The 17768-nt window shown below is 42.8% G+C and overlaps 1 pseudogene; it reads left to right on the forward strand.

The window, feature by feature from the left end:
* Positions 1-2129: 2129 nt before the first annotated feature.
* On the forward strand, positions 2130-16008 carry LOC132235071 (mitochondrial outer membrane protein SLC25A46-like; annotated as a pseudogene).
* Positions 16009-17768: the final 1760 nt, after the last annotated feature.

Genomic DNA, 17768 nt, shown 5'->3' on the forward strand with positions numbered 1-17768 from the left:
CCTATATAGTAAAAGGGTAATATGCCTCCCAGCACCGGGATCAGCAGAGCCGTGAGGCCTCCCGGCACCCGGATCAGCGTGACAGGGGGCAACACCCAAACCCCCTGATCGCCCTGCGGTTCTGTGTGTGACAGGGGGCGGGGCCACAACCTCCCTATTCACCCTGCTCTGTTCGTGATAGGGGAAGGCGCCCCAACCCCCTGCTCAGCCCTGCTCTGTGCCTGATAGGGGGGAGCTCCCCAACCCCCTGATCGCCCTGCGGCTCTGTGTGTGACAGGGTGCGGTGCCCCAACCCCCTGATCGGCCTTGCTCTGTGGGTGATAGAGGGCGGCGCCCCAACCCCCACCCCACGGGCCCTACTCTGTGTGTGATGGGGTAGAGCCATAACCTCCCCATCGGCCGTGCCCTGAGTGTGACAGTGGTGGCGCCCCAACCCCCTGATCCACCCTGCTCTGTGTGTGACAGGGGGCGGTGACCCAACTCCCCTATCGGCCCTACTCTGTGAGTGACAGGGGGGAGCTCTTCAACCACCTGATCAGCCCTGCTCTGTGTGTGACAGGGGGGAGCTCCCCAACCCCCTGATTGGCCCTGCTCTGTGCATGACAGGAGGTGGCGCCACAACCTCCCATCGACCCTGCCTTGAGTGTGACAGGGGGCGGTACCCCAACCCCCCAATCGGCCCTGCTCTGAGCCCAACCAGGGGCTGCACCTAGGGATTGGGCCTGCCCTCTGCCACCCAGGAGCAGGACTAAGCCAGCAGGTTGTTATCTCCCGAGGGGTCCCAGACTGCGAGAGGGCACAGACCAGGCTGAGGGAGCCCTCCCCCCCCCCCCCGCGAGTGCACAAATTTTTGTGCACGGGGCCTCTAGTATATAATAACTATGTATGGTGCCAGGTGGGTACTTGAATTATTGGGGAGATTACTTTATAAATTACATAATTGTCTAATTGCTATGCTATATATCTAAAACTAATATATAATAATAAAAGCACAATATGCTAATTAGACCAGGCAGCCAAACTACCTTCCAGATGTCCTTCCGGATGACCTTATGGACGAAGCCTTGGCTATGAGGGCCGAGCCCCTTGCACGAAGTTCGTGCATCAGGCCTCTAGTATATAATAATATTGAATGTCAACTGTGATTGAAAAATAAATAAATAAAAATTTAAAGATTAAAACAACATGGCAAGAGAAAAATGTCTTCTTAGAGAAGGTGGAATTTCAATTGAGTAAATTTTTAAATAACTAGATATTAGACAAGGGCATTCCATTCATTACCACCACCACCATGATCATCATCATCATCATCATCATCATCATCTTCATCAGAGCCAATACTTTCTGCATGCTTACTATGAGCCAAGTAATGTTCTAAACAGTCGCCATGCAGCACTTCACTTAATTTTCATGGCAATACTATGAGATAAATATTATTATTAACTCCATTTAATTGATGCATGTACTGAAGCACTGATAGATTAAATTTGTCCATGATTATTCAACAACTAAGCAATAGAACAATGTTTGAAACATAGAGACTCTGCTTATATCCACTATGTTATACTGCATAAAGAATTGACCGAGAAATAACATCAGATAAAAAAGAACATGCAGGGCACCCTTTTCCCCCTCCCTACTTGGGAGTCAGTTCTGTGGGACTCTTTCCCTCTCCTCATGTGGAAGTCTGTATCTATTCTTCAATAATTTTCCACCTTTGCTATAAAAAAAAAGAACATGCAGGGTTTGAAGAATTATCATAGATTAATATGACTAGACACTAATTAATAATAGTGGTTAGTCTCTGGATAAATAAACTCTGGCTAAATTATGGAAGACCTTAAATTCTTTCCCCAAACTTGCTTTAAAGAAGTTTATTTTTTCCTGGATAAAAGAGAGCTATCAAAGGTTTTTTTTAGGAGTTAAATGATATAAAATCTGGCTTTAGGTAATTGAGTTTGGAGGCAGTGAGTAGGATTTACAGATAACTGAATTTTAGAAGTTGCCAATTCTCTTCCCTCCTTTACAATATATATACACCTATTGAAGAACTTAGCACTCAGTTTCATTTGAAACAATATAACTATGGCACCCCCAACAAACGTGAAGAAACAAGAAATCAATTCATCATGGACCAGTAAGTACAGTCATCCCTGTGTATCTGTGGGTTTTGCATCCACAGATGCAACCAACTGCAGATTGAAAATATTTTTTTAAATGTAATGTTGCTGATGCGTACTATGTAGTTAGGACTATGATGGGTGTGTCTATACGGAACACGTACAAACTTTTTCTCTTGTCATTATTCCCTAAACAATAACAACTATCTACATATAATTTACATTTTATTAGGCATGATAAGTAACGAGGGATGATTTAAACTATGTAGGAGGATGTGCATTGGTTATATGCAATAGTATGCCATTTTATATAAGAGACTTGAGCATCCACCAATTTTGGTATCTGCAGAACCAATCCCTCATGGATACTGAGGGACAACTGGATAATAATAGTGACTCTAGCTGTCTTTATGACATTATTATTATCCAAATCTCCTTCTTCCATGGCACACAGTCTCTTCTAATTACTGGATGTGTTTATCAGCTGCAGCTTTACTAAATAAAGAAATAATAAATGTTTACTTTGCAGATCTCATTCCCCTCCACTCCAGGCAATCTGCAATTAGCAACCAAAGCAATATTGAAAGGGGCTTAGAAAGAACAATCAAAGATGTGTGAATTATGTATATAATTAAATTCCTTTGCTGAAACAAATGGAAGAGTTAGCAGTTACACTTTTCAGCTGCTCGTATTGAGCTCCCAGTGGAACCTTCTGAAGGAAACTGCAAAAGGTGGAAATTCTCCTCTGGCCAACCCTGCTGAAGTTCAACTCTGAAGCAGCTCAGACCACGTACTGTGCGTAGTTTTCAACCCTTGTTTGTGGAATAGTTATGTCACTAAACTAAATGACCTGTGGTTAATTAGCCTAACCCATAAAGTTACTGAGCTCTTTAATATGACACAAATCAAATATTTTGGCAGCAAATGAAAAAGTATATCCTGTATTTCTATTATCTTGGTTTCTCATCTTTCTCTTTAAAATAAAATGTATTTTTGCACAAACCCTCCAACCACCCTAAAAGTGAATTTTATTTTAGAACTCTAAATTCCTTCTTTGCTTGATTCATGAAGTCACTGTGTGCCCTGGGGGAAAGAGGAATACATTTTTTTTTAATTTTTTTTTTAGCTAATGCAGCCCCATGTTCATACCAAGAGCTCACACTGCTTCAAATCTGTCATTTAATTGGTTTTACTGACATTTTGCTACAGCCCTAAAAGCAAACAATGCATTGTTTTCTGGGCCAAAATCACTAGGGCACAGAAGTATGGTATCTCAATCAAGCACTTGCAATGCTTTTTTTTGGAGGATTTTGGTTTGATTCACAGATCCCAGCACAGGCCAAAGTAGGGCAGCCCCCCATCTGACCAATAGCTTGAGCCTCTCAACTTTCATAACAGAAATGCAAAGACTATACTTTCAGGGATCATTTCTATAGTTCATAACAGAAATGCAGATATGATATCCACAAATGTCATATGAAATCCACTTACATGACATACACAGTGATATTATGAGTATGTCTTTAATTAGCAGTCAATGCTTTAGATCTTTTGCCAGAGAGTAGACTTGAATCACCTTTCCAGATATTACTACTTCCATGAATACTTCACTTTCCATGTTTCCTTCCTCGTGGAAGAATCCTAACAACAAAACATCTTGGCTTCTCTCTGCCCTTATGAGCTAACATGACTGGGGAGTTTGGAAGGAGAAGAAACTGGGTGTGAATGAGCTGGACTACTATACTTTCACGAGAGAAAAAAGCCAATATTCTAACCTGCTCTTCCCAAGCCCTTTGAGGAGGGTCTTTCTGGTCTAATGCTGCCTGAGACCATGTGTATGTCAGTCTATTTCTGGGATTCAGGAGTGGGAAGTCCACTTACCTACACTTAGAGGCCACATTTTCCAAAACCAGCCCTATCGGTAATAAAGATGATGTGTAGGACCTCCACCTGCTGACTGATACATTTTATGCTCCAGTCAATTTCAATTGTGGTTGGTAAAAGGTGGTGTCATTTATTGGGTCCCATCTAACACCCAATGACTACTAAAGCCAAACTAAGAAAAGTTATATTTAATAAAGATAGACTCCCAAGCCATCCACTCATTCTTTAAGGTTGTAAAGGTTCTAATTTAATGTCATGTTGTGTCAGTATATTTCGAGCGCATATTAATGTTGACCCTCTTGGAATTGCCTTCACTGAGTCAAACATGTATGCTGGTTTTTACTTAAAGTTAGTATGAAAAAGGGCTATGTAAAATAGCATGTATCTGTCAACTGTTGCCAAAAAATTTACCTGCTATATGCCTGTTGCTCAGTGCTCCACATGTTTATTCCATGTGGTAAGTTTACTTTAGAATTTAGAAGCAGAAGAATATTGTCTTTACTCAAAAATTGTCATATTTACTCAGCCAGGTAGATAGCTGTGTAACCCATAATATTTCTCTTGTTTGATATTGCTTTCAGGTAATTCCTGGTCCAGTGTAATGCTTAAGCACAGTAACTATAATAACCAATTTAAACATCATTCTTGCTTCATTCTTTTTGTAGCTTTAATATCTAATTGCAATTTAAATAACACACACACAATGTTTTGTCAGCCATTCTAAACTCTTTAAAATAGGGATAAGGCACAATTAAAATAATATAACACATACAAATGAAAGCAAAGAATTTCCAGTGTTCAGTCCAGTATGTCAGGAGATTGGAAATCATCACTCCTGACATCACAGTAAGAAAAAAAGCTGAACAAATTAAAAATCAGCAATTCTTCTCAGATCCACCAGAGAACGGAGGTCCCAAGGCAAACCACACTCTCCAAAACTGAAGCGAGAGACAAATAGATACAGAGAATCACGTCATCCTGAAGCGAAAGCTCAGGAGCAGGGGCTTCCACGGGAACCGGCACTGGGATAGGAAAACTTAGCCTGTGTTTAATTAACTGCTAGAGGCTCAATGTGGACAAGTTTGAGAGATAAAAATTCCAGGGAAATCCAGTTTGGGGGCGTCTCCACACTTTTCTGAGTTTTACCTCCAAGAGCCTTACCTGGCTCTCTTGGGAAAAGATCTCCGCTTGCTTCTGGGAAAAGTAGCCCTTTAAAATAGGTTCAGATAATTCTTTTCTTCTTCTAACAAGGGCCTGCCCTAAATAGAAACTATTTTTTCACAGCAGTTTAAGCCATGTAGGGAGGGGAAATGCTCAATCCCAGCCCACTCTAACTTTCCTCTCTCACCTGCAGGGGAAGCAAAACAAACCAAAACGAAGAAGCATACGTTTCCATCCCAAGGACACAGTTTCACTAAAACGCTGAGAGCTAATCTTAAGACTATAACATGTTTCTCCTTCCTCAATATCTTACTGCTTCATTAACAGGCTCCTGTATAATAACAGAGGAAAACAACAGAACTGCACATCTCAGATCAGTGGTTCTCAACCTTGGCTGCACATTAGAATCACCTGGGAATCTTTTTAAAATACTGATTTCTGGGCCTCATCCTCCGGAAATTCTGTTTCTTTGTTGCTAATGTTGTGGCCCCACCCCATAACAAAGAAACAGAATTTCCCGAGGATGAGGCCCAGAAATCAGGATTTTAAAAAGATTCCCAGGTGATTCTAATGTGCAGCCAAGGTTGAGAATCACTGTCTTAGGTCTTGTTTAGGAAGAAATTCCTAGGGAAACCAAAGGAAAATATCAGACACCAGAGAAAATGTTGCCTCTGACATCTACAGCTGCAGCAAGCAGTAAACAGAGCCTAACCAGTAGCCAAATAAACATAAAATCTCACCCTAAATACCTGTTTACAACAGTTCTTTATCTAAGACATTATGTCTAGCTTTCAACAAAAAAATAGTTTGAGGAGACAGAGCAAGCATCAGAACCAAACTCAGGTATGGTAGAGAAGTTGAAATCAGACTGTGAATTTAAAACAACTGAGGTTAATATGCCAAGGGTTCTAATGGAAAAAGTGAAAAGAACAGATGGTTAATGTAAGGATACAGCTAGAAAGTCAAAGAAAAAATCAAAAGGAAATGCTAGAAACTAAAAGCACTGTAACAGAAATCAAGAATGCCTTTGGATCAATAAACTAGACACAGCTCAGAAAAAAAATGTAAATAGAAACTTCCAAAATTGAAGTGCAATAAGAAAAACAAATGAAAAAGAAAGAACAGAATATCCAAGAACTGTGGGACAATTACAAAAGGTGTAATCAACACTAATAAAAGAGAAATATGTAAATTGACTGTCACTTCATGATGCCCACCAGCCAATCAGGAGTGAGTATGCAAATTAGCGGGACAAAGATGGTAGCGGCCACAGAGCCAGCCAGAGCAGGCGGGAGGCTTGGGCCACCCCGCGTGATGGAGGAAGCCAAGTTTCCCACTTGCCCTGGCCAGCCGCTGAAGGAGCTGGCCTGAGCACAGGAGGCTTGGGTCACCCAGGCTGGCCACCGAGGGAGGGGCCTGCAAATGGCCCTCAGCCCCCCACCCAGGCTGGCCACGCCCCCCCAGTGGGGATTCTTACCCCATGGGGGCGTGGCTGGCCTGCAAACTACCCCAGCCCTTCGCCTAGGCTGGCACTGTCCCCAGTGGGGACCCCCACCCTAATGGGGGTGTGGCCAACCTGCAAACCACCACAGGCCCCTTGCCCAGGCCGCCCTGCTCCCCAAGGGAACCCCCACTCTGATCCGGAAAACCCTTCAGGGCAAACCAGCTGGCCCCCACCTGTGCACCAGGCCTCTATCTATACTAATAAAAGGGTAATATGCTAATTAGACTGGGAGACCTTCCAGGAGACCTTCTGGATGTTTTTCTGGACAAAGCCATGGTGGCAGGGCCGAGGTAGAGGCAGTTAGGGGCCAAGAGGGGAGGACAGTTGTGGGTGATCAGGCCAGGATGGGATGGCAGTTGTGGGTGATCAGGCTGGCTGGTGGGCAGTTGGGAGTGAGCAGGCCAGCAGGGGGGGCCAGTTGGGGGTGAGCAGGCTGGCAGGGGGGGGCAGTTGAGGGAGATCAGGCTGGTGGGGGGGTACTTGGGAGCAAGCAGGCCGGTGGGGAGGGGCAGTTGGGGGCAAGCAGGCCAGCAGGCAGAGTGGTTAGGGGCAATCAGGCAGGCAAGCAGGTGAGCGGTTAGGAGCCAGTAGTCCTGGATTGTGAGAGGGATGTCCAACTGCCGGTTTAGGCCTAGGATTGGACCTAGACCGGTAGTTGGACATCCCTTGAGGGGTCCCAGATTGGAGAGTGTGCAGGTTGGGCTGAGGGACACCCCCTTCCCCATGCATGAATTCTGTGCACCTGGCCACTAGTATATACATAATGGGAATAAGAAGGAGAAGAAGGAGCCCAGAAAACAGAAGAAATATTCCAAGCAATAATAACTGAGAGCTTACAAAACTACAGATATAGGATGTTCAGATAGCACCAACCAGGATAAATACCAAAATATCCATACCTTGGCATATTATATTCAAACTGCAGAAAAATCAAAGGTGAAGAGAAAATCTTAAAAGATATCAAAGGGGTGGAGGGAAATCTACTATGAAGGAACAAAGATAAGAATTACAGGGGGAGAAAGGAAGATAGCTGCATGGGTAAACACTTGAACTCGCCACCTTCCACAACCACATCAAAATTACAATTAAAATACAGAACGACAATAATCCAGAATCACTGGAAAGCTGGCTGAATGAAAGTCCTACAACTAAAAAAGTAAAGAAGAAAGCACACTGAGACTGGTAGGAGGTGCGGAGGCGCTGAACAGGATGGTCCAGCACCCATATGTGCTGCTTTTATAATTGGGGAATTGTCTCTGCAGAGACTGCCCGGAGGAGTAAGGAGTCCCCCACACCAGACCCCCAGCACAGGGTCCCAGAGCTGGGAAAAGAAATCCCCATAACTATGGGCTATAAAAACCAGTGCTGGTTGGGGCTCAGTGACTCAGAGGCTTCTGGTGACCCAGCTGTTCCTCTTTAAAGGCTAGCACCATGAACTGAACTTACAAGATCCTGCTTCCTCTGAGCTCCAGCACCAGGGTGAGGCTCTGGGAAAAATAGACACATACAAAGAGAAACTGGATTGTCTGGCATTGGGGCAGGAAGTCAGGGGCAGCTTTCTCCGAGACAAAAGTGCTCACAGGGATCATTGTTTTTATGCTGGATAGAACCTGCCCAGCGGCAGGGCTGACTGGCGGCCATTTCTGTTTGCTCCACCCTGGTAATTCCCTAAGACCCCACCACATCCAATTTACAACTGCACCCAAGCTGTGTGTAGCAGCTTTTGCATATGAATGGCCTGTCCTTGCTCAGGCTAAAATCTCTCAAACAAGCTGCAGCTGGGTCAGGGAGCCCCAAACGTATCAATAAAAGGCCCTAGACCCAGCACCAGCATCAGCCTGCCTTGCTTCATAGCTGGGTCGGGTCTGGGCACAGTCTGGGCACTTCCAAACCTGATACAAACAGGAGGAATCTGCAGATCTCTCTGTAGCTCCTGCTGGGTGGCCCTAGGCAATGGCTGACTTTGCACCTCCCTGGATACCCAAGAGCCAGTGTACCAGTGGTCAGTGTCAGACTACACAAGATTACAACTCTACACATCCATAAATGACACACTCAAGGGGCAGAATTAGTGAGTACCATAGCCCTACTGAAGCAAGACATAGGGGTGTCTCCTGCATAGCAGCTCTCCCACTGTAGTCGCAGTTAGTCCTCACAGCCAACTGGCCTGGAAGTCAATTCCTCGCAGTGACACCAACAGCAATCAAGGATCAATTATAATAAGACTATGCTCACAGTGCACAAAGGGGTGCACCTAGAGTTCCTAGCTCAGGTCACTGGGGAGGCTAAGCCACTGAGCCTATAGAAAACCTACAACACAAAGCCACCCTACCAACTCAAGGAGACATAGCAGCTCTACCCAATACATAGAAACAAACACAGGGAAGCAGCCAAAATGTGGAGACAAAGAAACATGTCACAAATTAAAGAAATGCAAAAAAAGCAAACTACTAGATATAGAGTTCAAAACCATGATTATAAGGTTACTCAAGAATCTTTTAGAAACCACCAAGGGACTTGGTGAGACTTTCAAGGGTCTTAGTGAGAGTGCCAAAAAAATGAAAAAGGATCAGTCAGAAATTAAGCATACACTGACTGAAATAAAGAATAGTATACAGGGATTCAACAGAAGAGTATAGGATTCTGAGAATCAAATCAATGATTTGAAATATGAGGAAGCAAAAAACACCCAACCAGAAGAGCAAAATGAAAAAAGAATCCAAAAATATGAAGGTAGTGTAAGGAACCTCTGGGACAACTTCAAGCATACCAACGTTCACATTATAGGGGAGCCAGAAGATGAGAGAGAGCAAGATATTGAAAACCTATTTGAAGAAATAATGACAGAAAACTTCCCCTACCTGGTGAAAGAAATAGACTTACAAGTCCAGGAAGCACAGAGAGTCCCAAAAAAGAGGAATCCAAAGAGGACCACACCAAGACACATCGTAATTAAAATGCCAAGGGCAAAAGACAAAGAGAGAATCTTAAAAGCAGCAGTTAGTTACCTAGAAGGGAATGCCCATATGACTGTCAGCTGATTTCTCAACAGAAACTCTGCAGGCCAGAAGGGAGTAGCAAGAAATATTCAAAGTGATGAATAGCAAGGACCTACAACCAAGATTACTCTACCCATTTAGAATTGAAGGTCAGATAAAAAGCTTCGCAGACAAAAAAAAGCTAAAGAAGTTCTTCACCACCAAAACAGTATTACATGAAATGTTAAGGGGAATTCTTTAAGAAGAGGAAGAAGAAAAAGAAAAAGATAAAAAATATGAACTACAAAATATGAACTACAAAAAAACATACCTATCAACAGTTGAATCTAAAAATAAAAATAAATGAATAAGAAATCCAATGAATAGAATAAACTGATGAATAAAATAGAATCAGAGGCATCGACATGGAGCAGACTGATGATTCTCAGAGGTAAGGAGGGTGGGGGTGGGAAGAAATTAAACAAAGATCTTGTATGGATATGTGCATTACCTATGGACACAAACAATGGGGTGCAAAGGCCGGGGCAGGGCAGGAACCAGGTGGAGGGAGGTAAGGGGGGGGAGGGGAAGGAAGGACATCTGTAATAATCTGAATAATAAAGACTTTTTATTTTTTAAAAAAAATATATTTTATTGATTTTTTACAGAGAGGAAGGGAAAGGGATAGGGAGTTAGAAACATCGATGAGAGAAACATCGATCAGCTGCCTCCTGCACACTCCCCACTGGGGATGTGCCCGCAACCAAGGTACATGCCCTTGACTGGAATCGAACCCGGGACCCTTGAGTCTGCAGGCCGACGCTCTATCCACTGAGCCAAACCGGTCAGGCAATAAAGACTTTTTAAAATAGGAATGGGAAGTACACTTATTGTCCAGGGAGTCACACTTGGAGCAGAGGGAATAATCAGTGAATTCACACCTTTACCAAGGGAGGTTTCACATACTAGTAAATGAAATCCTAAACAAATAGTAAAACACTTTCTACTGAAATCATTGTGAAGTGAAATGCCTCCAGCTTGTTGGCTTCCTCTGTGGAGTATTCCCACACATTACTGCTTAGTGATGTTCCATTCACCTTGAAAATCACTATTTGCCAGGACCTGGCAATAAGGTTAGGTTGACATATGGTGGCAATGCCCTTTCATTCAGCAAGTCTAATCGAAACAGTACAGAGTGAGGTGATTCAAGATAATGCTGGAATTTTGGAATGTGTTAAAGAAGGGATTGGAAGAGTGATAGGCATGGGAGTGCCTCATAGCAAATGACCACTTCCTCTTCTCTCCTTCATCTTCCCTATGGTGCTGCATGGAGTTCTTCATTACATCACCAGTTCAATCATTCCGAAGTTTGTTCTATCAATTTCAAAGAAAAAGACTTATCACAGCCACCCAGCTAAGAGTACTAACCCAGCGCAGAACATGTTGGGTGCTTATTTTTCAAAAAGTATTGCTAACTTTGCTGCCAGACTTCGCTCTGATGTATACTTTACCCCTCAGAAACAGTTTTGCGCCACCTTCACATTCAAGAAACACACACAATAATGGGCAACACAGACCTTGGCTATGAAGTGCTTCCAATTAAAACACAGTACGAGGAAATGAGAGACTGTATTAATACGTACTATAAAGCAGAAGGAAGGAGTGCTTGTGTGTGTGTGTGTGTGTTTAAGGCATAGGTATCTCTTTTGGATCAAAAGCATTCCAAATTTGAAAACCCAATAAAAATAACACTTGTGAATTAAATTCCAGTTAGTATTACACACATGCTGAACTAAAGATGATATTGGTCATAAACAAAAATGTGTCAGCAAACATAAAACATAGTTTCACAGAGCTGAATTTATTTCATTGGACTTTATTACATGTTTGTTTCACCTTCTTGATTGATATTGGTATGTCATCCTTAATATAGTGTATAGTATAATGAGATCATATTTACCTCAAAGCAAATAAATTATGCCATTAATGATAATAATGAGAAGGATTAGATTTGGTAATCTGTAATCAGAAGTTGAAGTTTTAAATTGTACTGTCCCTATATAATGTTTTAATGGCAGCATATCCTATCCTATCTAATAAAAGAGAAACATGGTAATTGGCGTACGACTGCTACCCTTCCCATTGGCTAATCAGCAAGATATGCAAATTAACTGCCAGCCAAGATGGCGGCCGGCAGCCAGGCAGCTTAAACTGAACATGAGGCTTGGTTGCTTCAGTGACAGAGGACTCCAATGTTCCCTGCCTGCCTTGCCAGCCTCTGAGCTTGCAGTTTAAAAAACATTGTAACAAATATAGAAGCTAAAAAAAACCCCAGAAACCAGCTTTCAGAGAGCTGGGATCTCAGAGCTGGAGTTGATACAGAGTTTTGATTATAGAACCGAAACAAACCAGATACCTGTTTTCAGCAGCTGAAGCCTCAGAGCTGGAGCCAAGCCTCAGAGCTAAAGCTGGCCCAGAATAAAAGAAAAAAAGGAGCAGTTGGGAGCTTCAGTCCAGCCTGAAAACAGCCCTCAGCCCCTCACCCAGACTGGCCAGGCACCCCAGTGGGGACTCCCACCCTGAAGGGTGTGTGACCAGCTGCAAACAGCCATCATCCCCTCACCCAGGCTGGCCAGGCACCCCAGTGGGGACCCCCACCCTGATCCAGGACACCCTTCAGGGCAAACCAGCTGGCCCCCACCCATGCACCAGGTCTCTATTCTATATAGTAAAAGGGTAATATGCCTCCCAGCACCGGGATCAGCATGACAGGGGGCAGCGCCCAAACCCCCTGATCACCCTGCGGCTCTGTGTGTGACAGGGGCGGGGCCACAACCTCCCTATCAGCCCTGCTCTGTTCGTGACAGGGGAAGGCACCCCAACCCCCTGATCAGCCCTGCTCTGTGCCTGATAGGGGGGAGCTCCCCAACCCCCTGATCACCCTGCGGCTCTGTGTGTAACAGGGTGCAGCGCCCCCACCCCCCCACCCCAAGGGCCCTGCTCTGTGTGTGATGGGGTAGAGCCATAACCTCCCCATCAGCCCTGCCCTGAGTGTGAGAGTGGCGGCGCCCCAACCCCCTGATCGGCCCTGTTCTGTGTGTGACAGGCGGGAGCTCCCCAACTCCCTGATTGGCCCTGCTCTGTGCGTGACAGGGGGTGGCGCCGCAACCTCCCCATCGACCCTGCCTTGAGTGTGACAGGGGGCGGTGCCCCAACCCCCCAATCGGCCCTACCCTGAGCATGACTGAGGGTGGCATCGCAACCTCCCAATCTGCCCTGCTCTGTGCATGACAGGGGGCGGCGCCCCAACTCCCCAATCGGCCCTGCTCTGAGCCCAACCAGGGGCTGCACCTAGGGATTGGGCCTGTCCTCTGCTACCCGGGAGCAGGCCTAAGCCAGCAGGTCGTTATCTTCCGAGGGGTCCCAAACTGCGAGAGGGCACAGGCCGGGCTGAGGTACCCCCTCCTTCCCCTCCGAGTGCACAAATTTTTGTGCACCGGGACTCTAGTTTATTATATAAAGCTATTTATGCACACACAAAAACTTGGAATTTCCTTCATCCCTACAAATTTTCCACTCTTAGATCAGTTTATTGTATGAAATGAAGTCATGCACTTTCTGCTTGAATATAAGAATAAAATATTAAAAGCCAAGGTACTCAAAGATTTAAAGCAAACAGCATACTTGTCTATACCCAAACCCAGCTTTTCAATGCCAGTAACTTAATATTTGTTATAAGTTTATAAAGCTTGATTTGCTTATCTAGTTATGTGAATCATTAGGCTGTTTTTTTAAAAAATAGATTTCATTGATTTTTTATAGAGAGGAAGGGAGAGGGATAGAGAGTTAGAAACATCGATTAGTTGCCTCCTGCACACCCCCTACTGGGGATGTGCCCCCCAACCACCATTTTGATGAATTCCTCAAAACCTTGAAGGAGTAAATTATTCCAATTCTCCCTAATCTCTTCCAGAAAATTGAAGCAGAGGGAATACTTCTTAACTCATTCTATGTACATGCCTTTGACCGGAATTGAACCTGGGACCTTTCAGTCCACAGGCTGACGCTCTATCCACTGAGTCAAACAGGCTAGGGCCATTAGGCTGTTTTTAGAGCCACTCTTAACAGAGATAGAAAATAAAATAATCATGACAACTATTACTGTTTCCAAATATATGAACTGTGAACTAAAAAATATAATTAAAAATATTATGAAAAATTATATGGCCACAAATTTGATAACATAGATGAAATGGATCAAAACCTTGAATGATGAAACTAAAACTCATACAAGGAAAAATAGATACTCTGAATAGGCAAATACCTATTAATGAAATTGAATTAATAATTAATGGCCTGACAAATCAGAAAGCACCAGACCCAGATGAGTTCACTGGTGAATTCCTCAAAACATTGAAGGAGTAAATTATTCCAATTTTCCATAATCTCTTCCAGAAAATTGAAGCAGAGGGAATACTTCTTAACTCATTCTATGTGGCCAGCATTATCCTAAATGCCCAAACCAGACAAAGACATAACAAGAAAAGGAAATTACAGACTAATATCTCTCATGAATATCAATGCAAAAATCTTCAACAAAATATTATCAAATAAATTCTAACCATGTGTTAAAAAAATTATACATCTTAACCAAGTGCAATTTATCACAAGTATGCAAAGCTGGTTCAAGGTTTGAAAATCAATGAATGTAGTCCATCACATCGACAAGCTAAAAAGAAAATTCACATCATCATATCAATAGACACAAAAAAAAGCATCTGACAAAACCCAACACTCATTTATGATAAAAAAAACTTTGAGCAAATTAAAAATAGGGGATTTCTCAAATTGCTAAAGAAGATCTGTAAAAAATTGACAACAAACGTCATGCTTAATGGTATGAAACTAGAAGTTATACCACTAACAACAAAAATAAGAATGCCCCCTTTCACCACTCCCTTTCAGAATTGTACTGAAAGGTCTAGCTAATGCAATAAGACATGGAAAGGAAATAAAAGATTTTCATACTGGGAAAGAAGGCATAAAATATGTCTGTTTGCAGAAGATATGATATATCTATATATCTATATCTATATCTATATCTATATCTATATCTATATCTATATCTATATCTATATCTATCTATATCTATCTATATATAAAACCCTAATATACAAATAGACCGAACGGTGGAACAACTGAACAACCAAACAACCGGTCGCTATGACATGCGCTGACCACTAGGGAGCAGGTGCGTGGAACATGGTGGGCATCTGCCATGGCGGGATCGTGGAATAGGTGAGCGGGGTCTCCAGACCAAGGCGGGGCACCAGTCACTGTCATAGGGGCGAGCCTCTGGTGGTTACTGAAAATTCTTTGCTCCTGTGCACCGCAGTCCCGCCGGGCACTCACAGCTGCTGCCGGTGCCCACATCTGCTGCCAGCGCTGGCCCCATTCACACCCGCTGCTGGCGCTGGAGCTGCCGCTCACACCTGCTGGCCCTGATCGCTCAGTGCCATCAGCGGGTGTGAGCTGTGGCTGCTGGCCCTGATCGCCTCTCAGGGCTTCTCCACTGCCCCCTGCTCCTGAGGGGCAATGGGCCCCAATCATTCCACGCCATCAGCGGGTGCGAGCAGGGCCAGCACCATCAACGCATGGGAGCAGTGACAGGGGGAAGCAGGGCTGCCAGCAGACAGGGGACCAGGGACTGTGGTGGGAGGGGCCAGGTGGGGGCACAGAAGATGGGCCGAGACCCGCCCTTGTGCCCACCACAGCTTTGCAGCCCACAGTTCTTTTCAAGGTGCACAAATTCATGCACTGGGCCCCTAGTTTATGTAGAAAATCCCAGATTCAACAACAACCAAAAAAGCCTCATTGAATTAAGTGATTATAGCAAGGTTGCAGGATACAAGGTTTATATACCAATGCAAATTGCTTTCTATATACCAGCAATGAACAATTGAAATTTGACATAAAAAAAACATACCATTTATATTCACAACAAAAAAATGAAATACTTTGGTATAAATCTAACAAAATATGTGCAAGATCTATATAAGGAAAACTACAAAATGCTGATGGAAAAAAATCAAAGACGACCTAAATAAATGGATATTTAATATACATGGGTAGGAAGACTTAGTATTATTAAGATATCAGTTCTTCTTTTTTCACCTTGATTTATAGATTCAATGCAATCCTAATAAAAATTCCAGCAAGTTATTTTGCAGATATCAACAAACTGATTCTAAAATTCATATGGAAAGACGAAAGACCTGATATAGCCAACACACCATTGAAGGAGAAGAACAAAATTGGAGGACTGACACTACCTGACTTAAGACGTACCATAAAGCTGTGATCATCAAGACAGTGTAGTTTTGGTAAAAGTATGGACAAATAAACCAATAAAACAGAATAGAGCATCTAGAAATAAACCCAGAAAACTAATGAACTGATCTTTGACAAAGAAAAGCAATTCAAAGTTTAAAAGATAGTCTTTTTTAATAATATTGCTGGAACAACTGGACATCCACATCCAAAAAAGGAATTTAGAAGAGCTTACCCCTTTTGCAAAAATTACTAAAAATGGATTATAGACCTAAATGTACAATGCAAAACTATAAAATTCCCATGAGATAACATACAAAAACATCTAGGTTACCTTGGGTTTGTTGATATTTTCCAGATATAATACCAAATTTTTAAAATTAAAGAATTTAACCAGGAGACTTGTCTGAGTGAAAGGCTGTCCTACTTAATCATGGATTTGGCCAAGGGTCTACCTATTGGCAAAGTCTCTCACAATGTCTTTTCACAATTATAATTTAATACTTGTGTACATATTTATTTAATATTTATATCTCCCCAATCCACCAGCTTTTCTTAACCAAGGTGAAAGGCAGGATTAATTCCTAATACCCTAAAGCTTCCATTGTAAATAATGAAATAACTTCCCTCCTAAGCATCTAGAATGGGAGTAGTTATGTACCATCCTTGGAAGAGTTGAAATGTTATACAGTTTAGAAGAGAAATGATGCTTGAAAAAAACATAGAATAGATCCCAAGTTCTACTGAAGCCCGAGGGCATGAAATAGATCTTCTCTCCTCTACTCCTGTGCTCAGTGCCTGGTCCTGTGTATAATAAATATGAGGTGCTCAATCAATTGACATCTGCTCAGGGCTGTATTGGTTCCTTATCTAATTAGTCAGAGAGTCTTTCCATTTGAAAAAAAAAAGGAATTCACTTTGGAAAAAAGCAGGGGAACTCTTTCTACATTTTTAAATTCCAGAGACAAAAATATTATGAAGTTTGAATATACTGAGCATTTGGACTCCATAAGTAGTCATTTCAGCTAAGTGGAATATATAGATTTGTATCACTGAAATAAAAGCAATGATATCTATGCATGTTCAAGTTTATAGAACATAGTATATAGTATCAGCCAAATAAGAACTAAATATACCATGTGATTGTGTTCCAGGCTATGTGTGATGAACAACACAAATAGAATGTATGAGCCATAATTTTGAGCAATTTCCCTTATTTTTTAAGTACTAGAGATGATTAAGTTGGTTAGTACAAATAAAAAACTCCACCAAATTACAATTGGGAATCAGGTAAAGCACCCCATATAAGTTGTTGACAGGCTTTATTGTAGTAATATTATTTCTCTTATTTACCTTAATCTTATCACTGTGAAGAGCTCTAAGTACTTGATAATCTAATATCTTCATCTTAGTGCTTCACCCTCTTGGCATTATTAATAGGGATCTTTTCCTCTCTTTGTTATAATAATGACTTCCTCACTCATCACACACCCTTGATACCCAATTAGTCACTCTTTCTTTCTAGTTTAAGTCTATTGTTAAGGATCAATCATTCTACAATTTTCCAACATCATGTTTTACACTAGAGGCTCGGTGCATGAAATTTGTGCACAGATAGGGTCCCTAGGCATGGCTGGCGATCAGGGCTGGCAGGGGCCTTCCTTCCTTGGCTACTGGTTGCCTGCTGGGGCCTTCCTTTGTTCCGCGCTGCCCCCTGGTGGTCAGTGCATGTCATAGCGAGCAATAGAACTCCCAGTCTCCCGGTCAAACTCCCATGGGGACACTTTGCAT

The sequence above is a fragment of the Myotis daubentonii genome, chromosome 1, assembly GCF_963259705.1.
Source record: "Myotis daubentonii chromosome 1, mMyoDau2.1, whole genome shotgun sequence".
NCBI classification, from domain to species: domain Eukaryota; kingdom Metazoa; phylum Chordata; class Mammalia; order Chiroptera; family Vespertilionidae; genus Myotis; species Myotis daubentonii.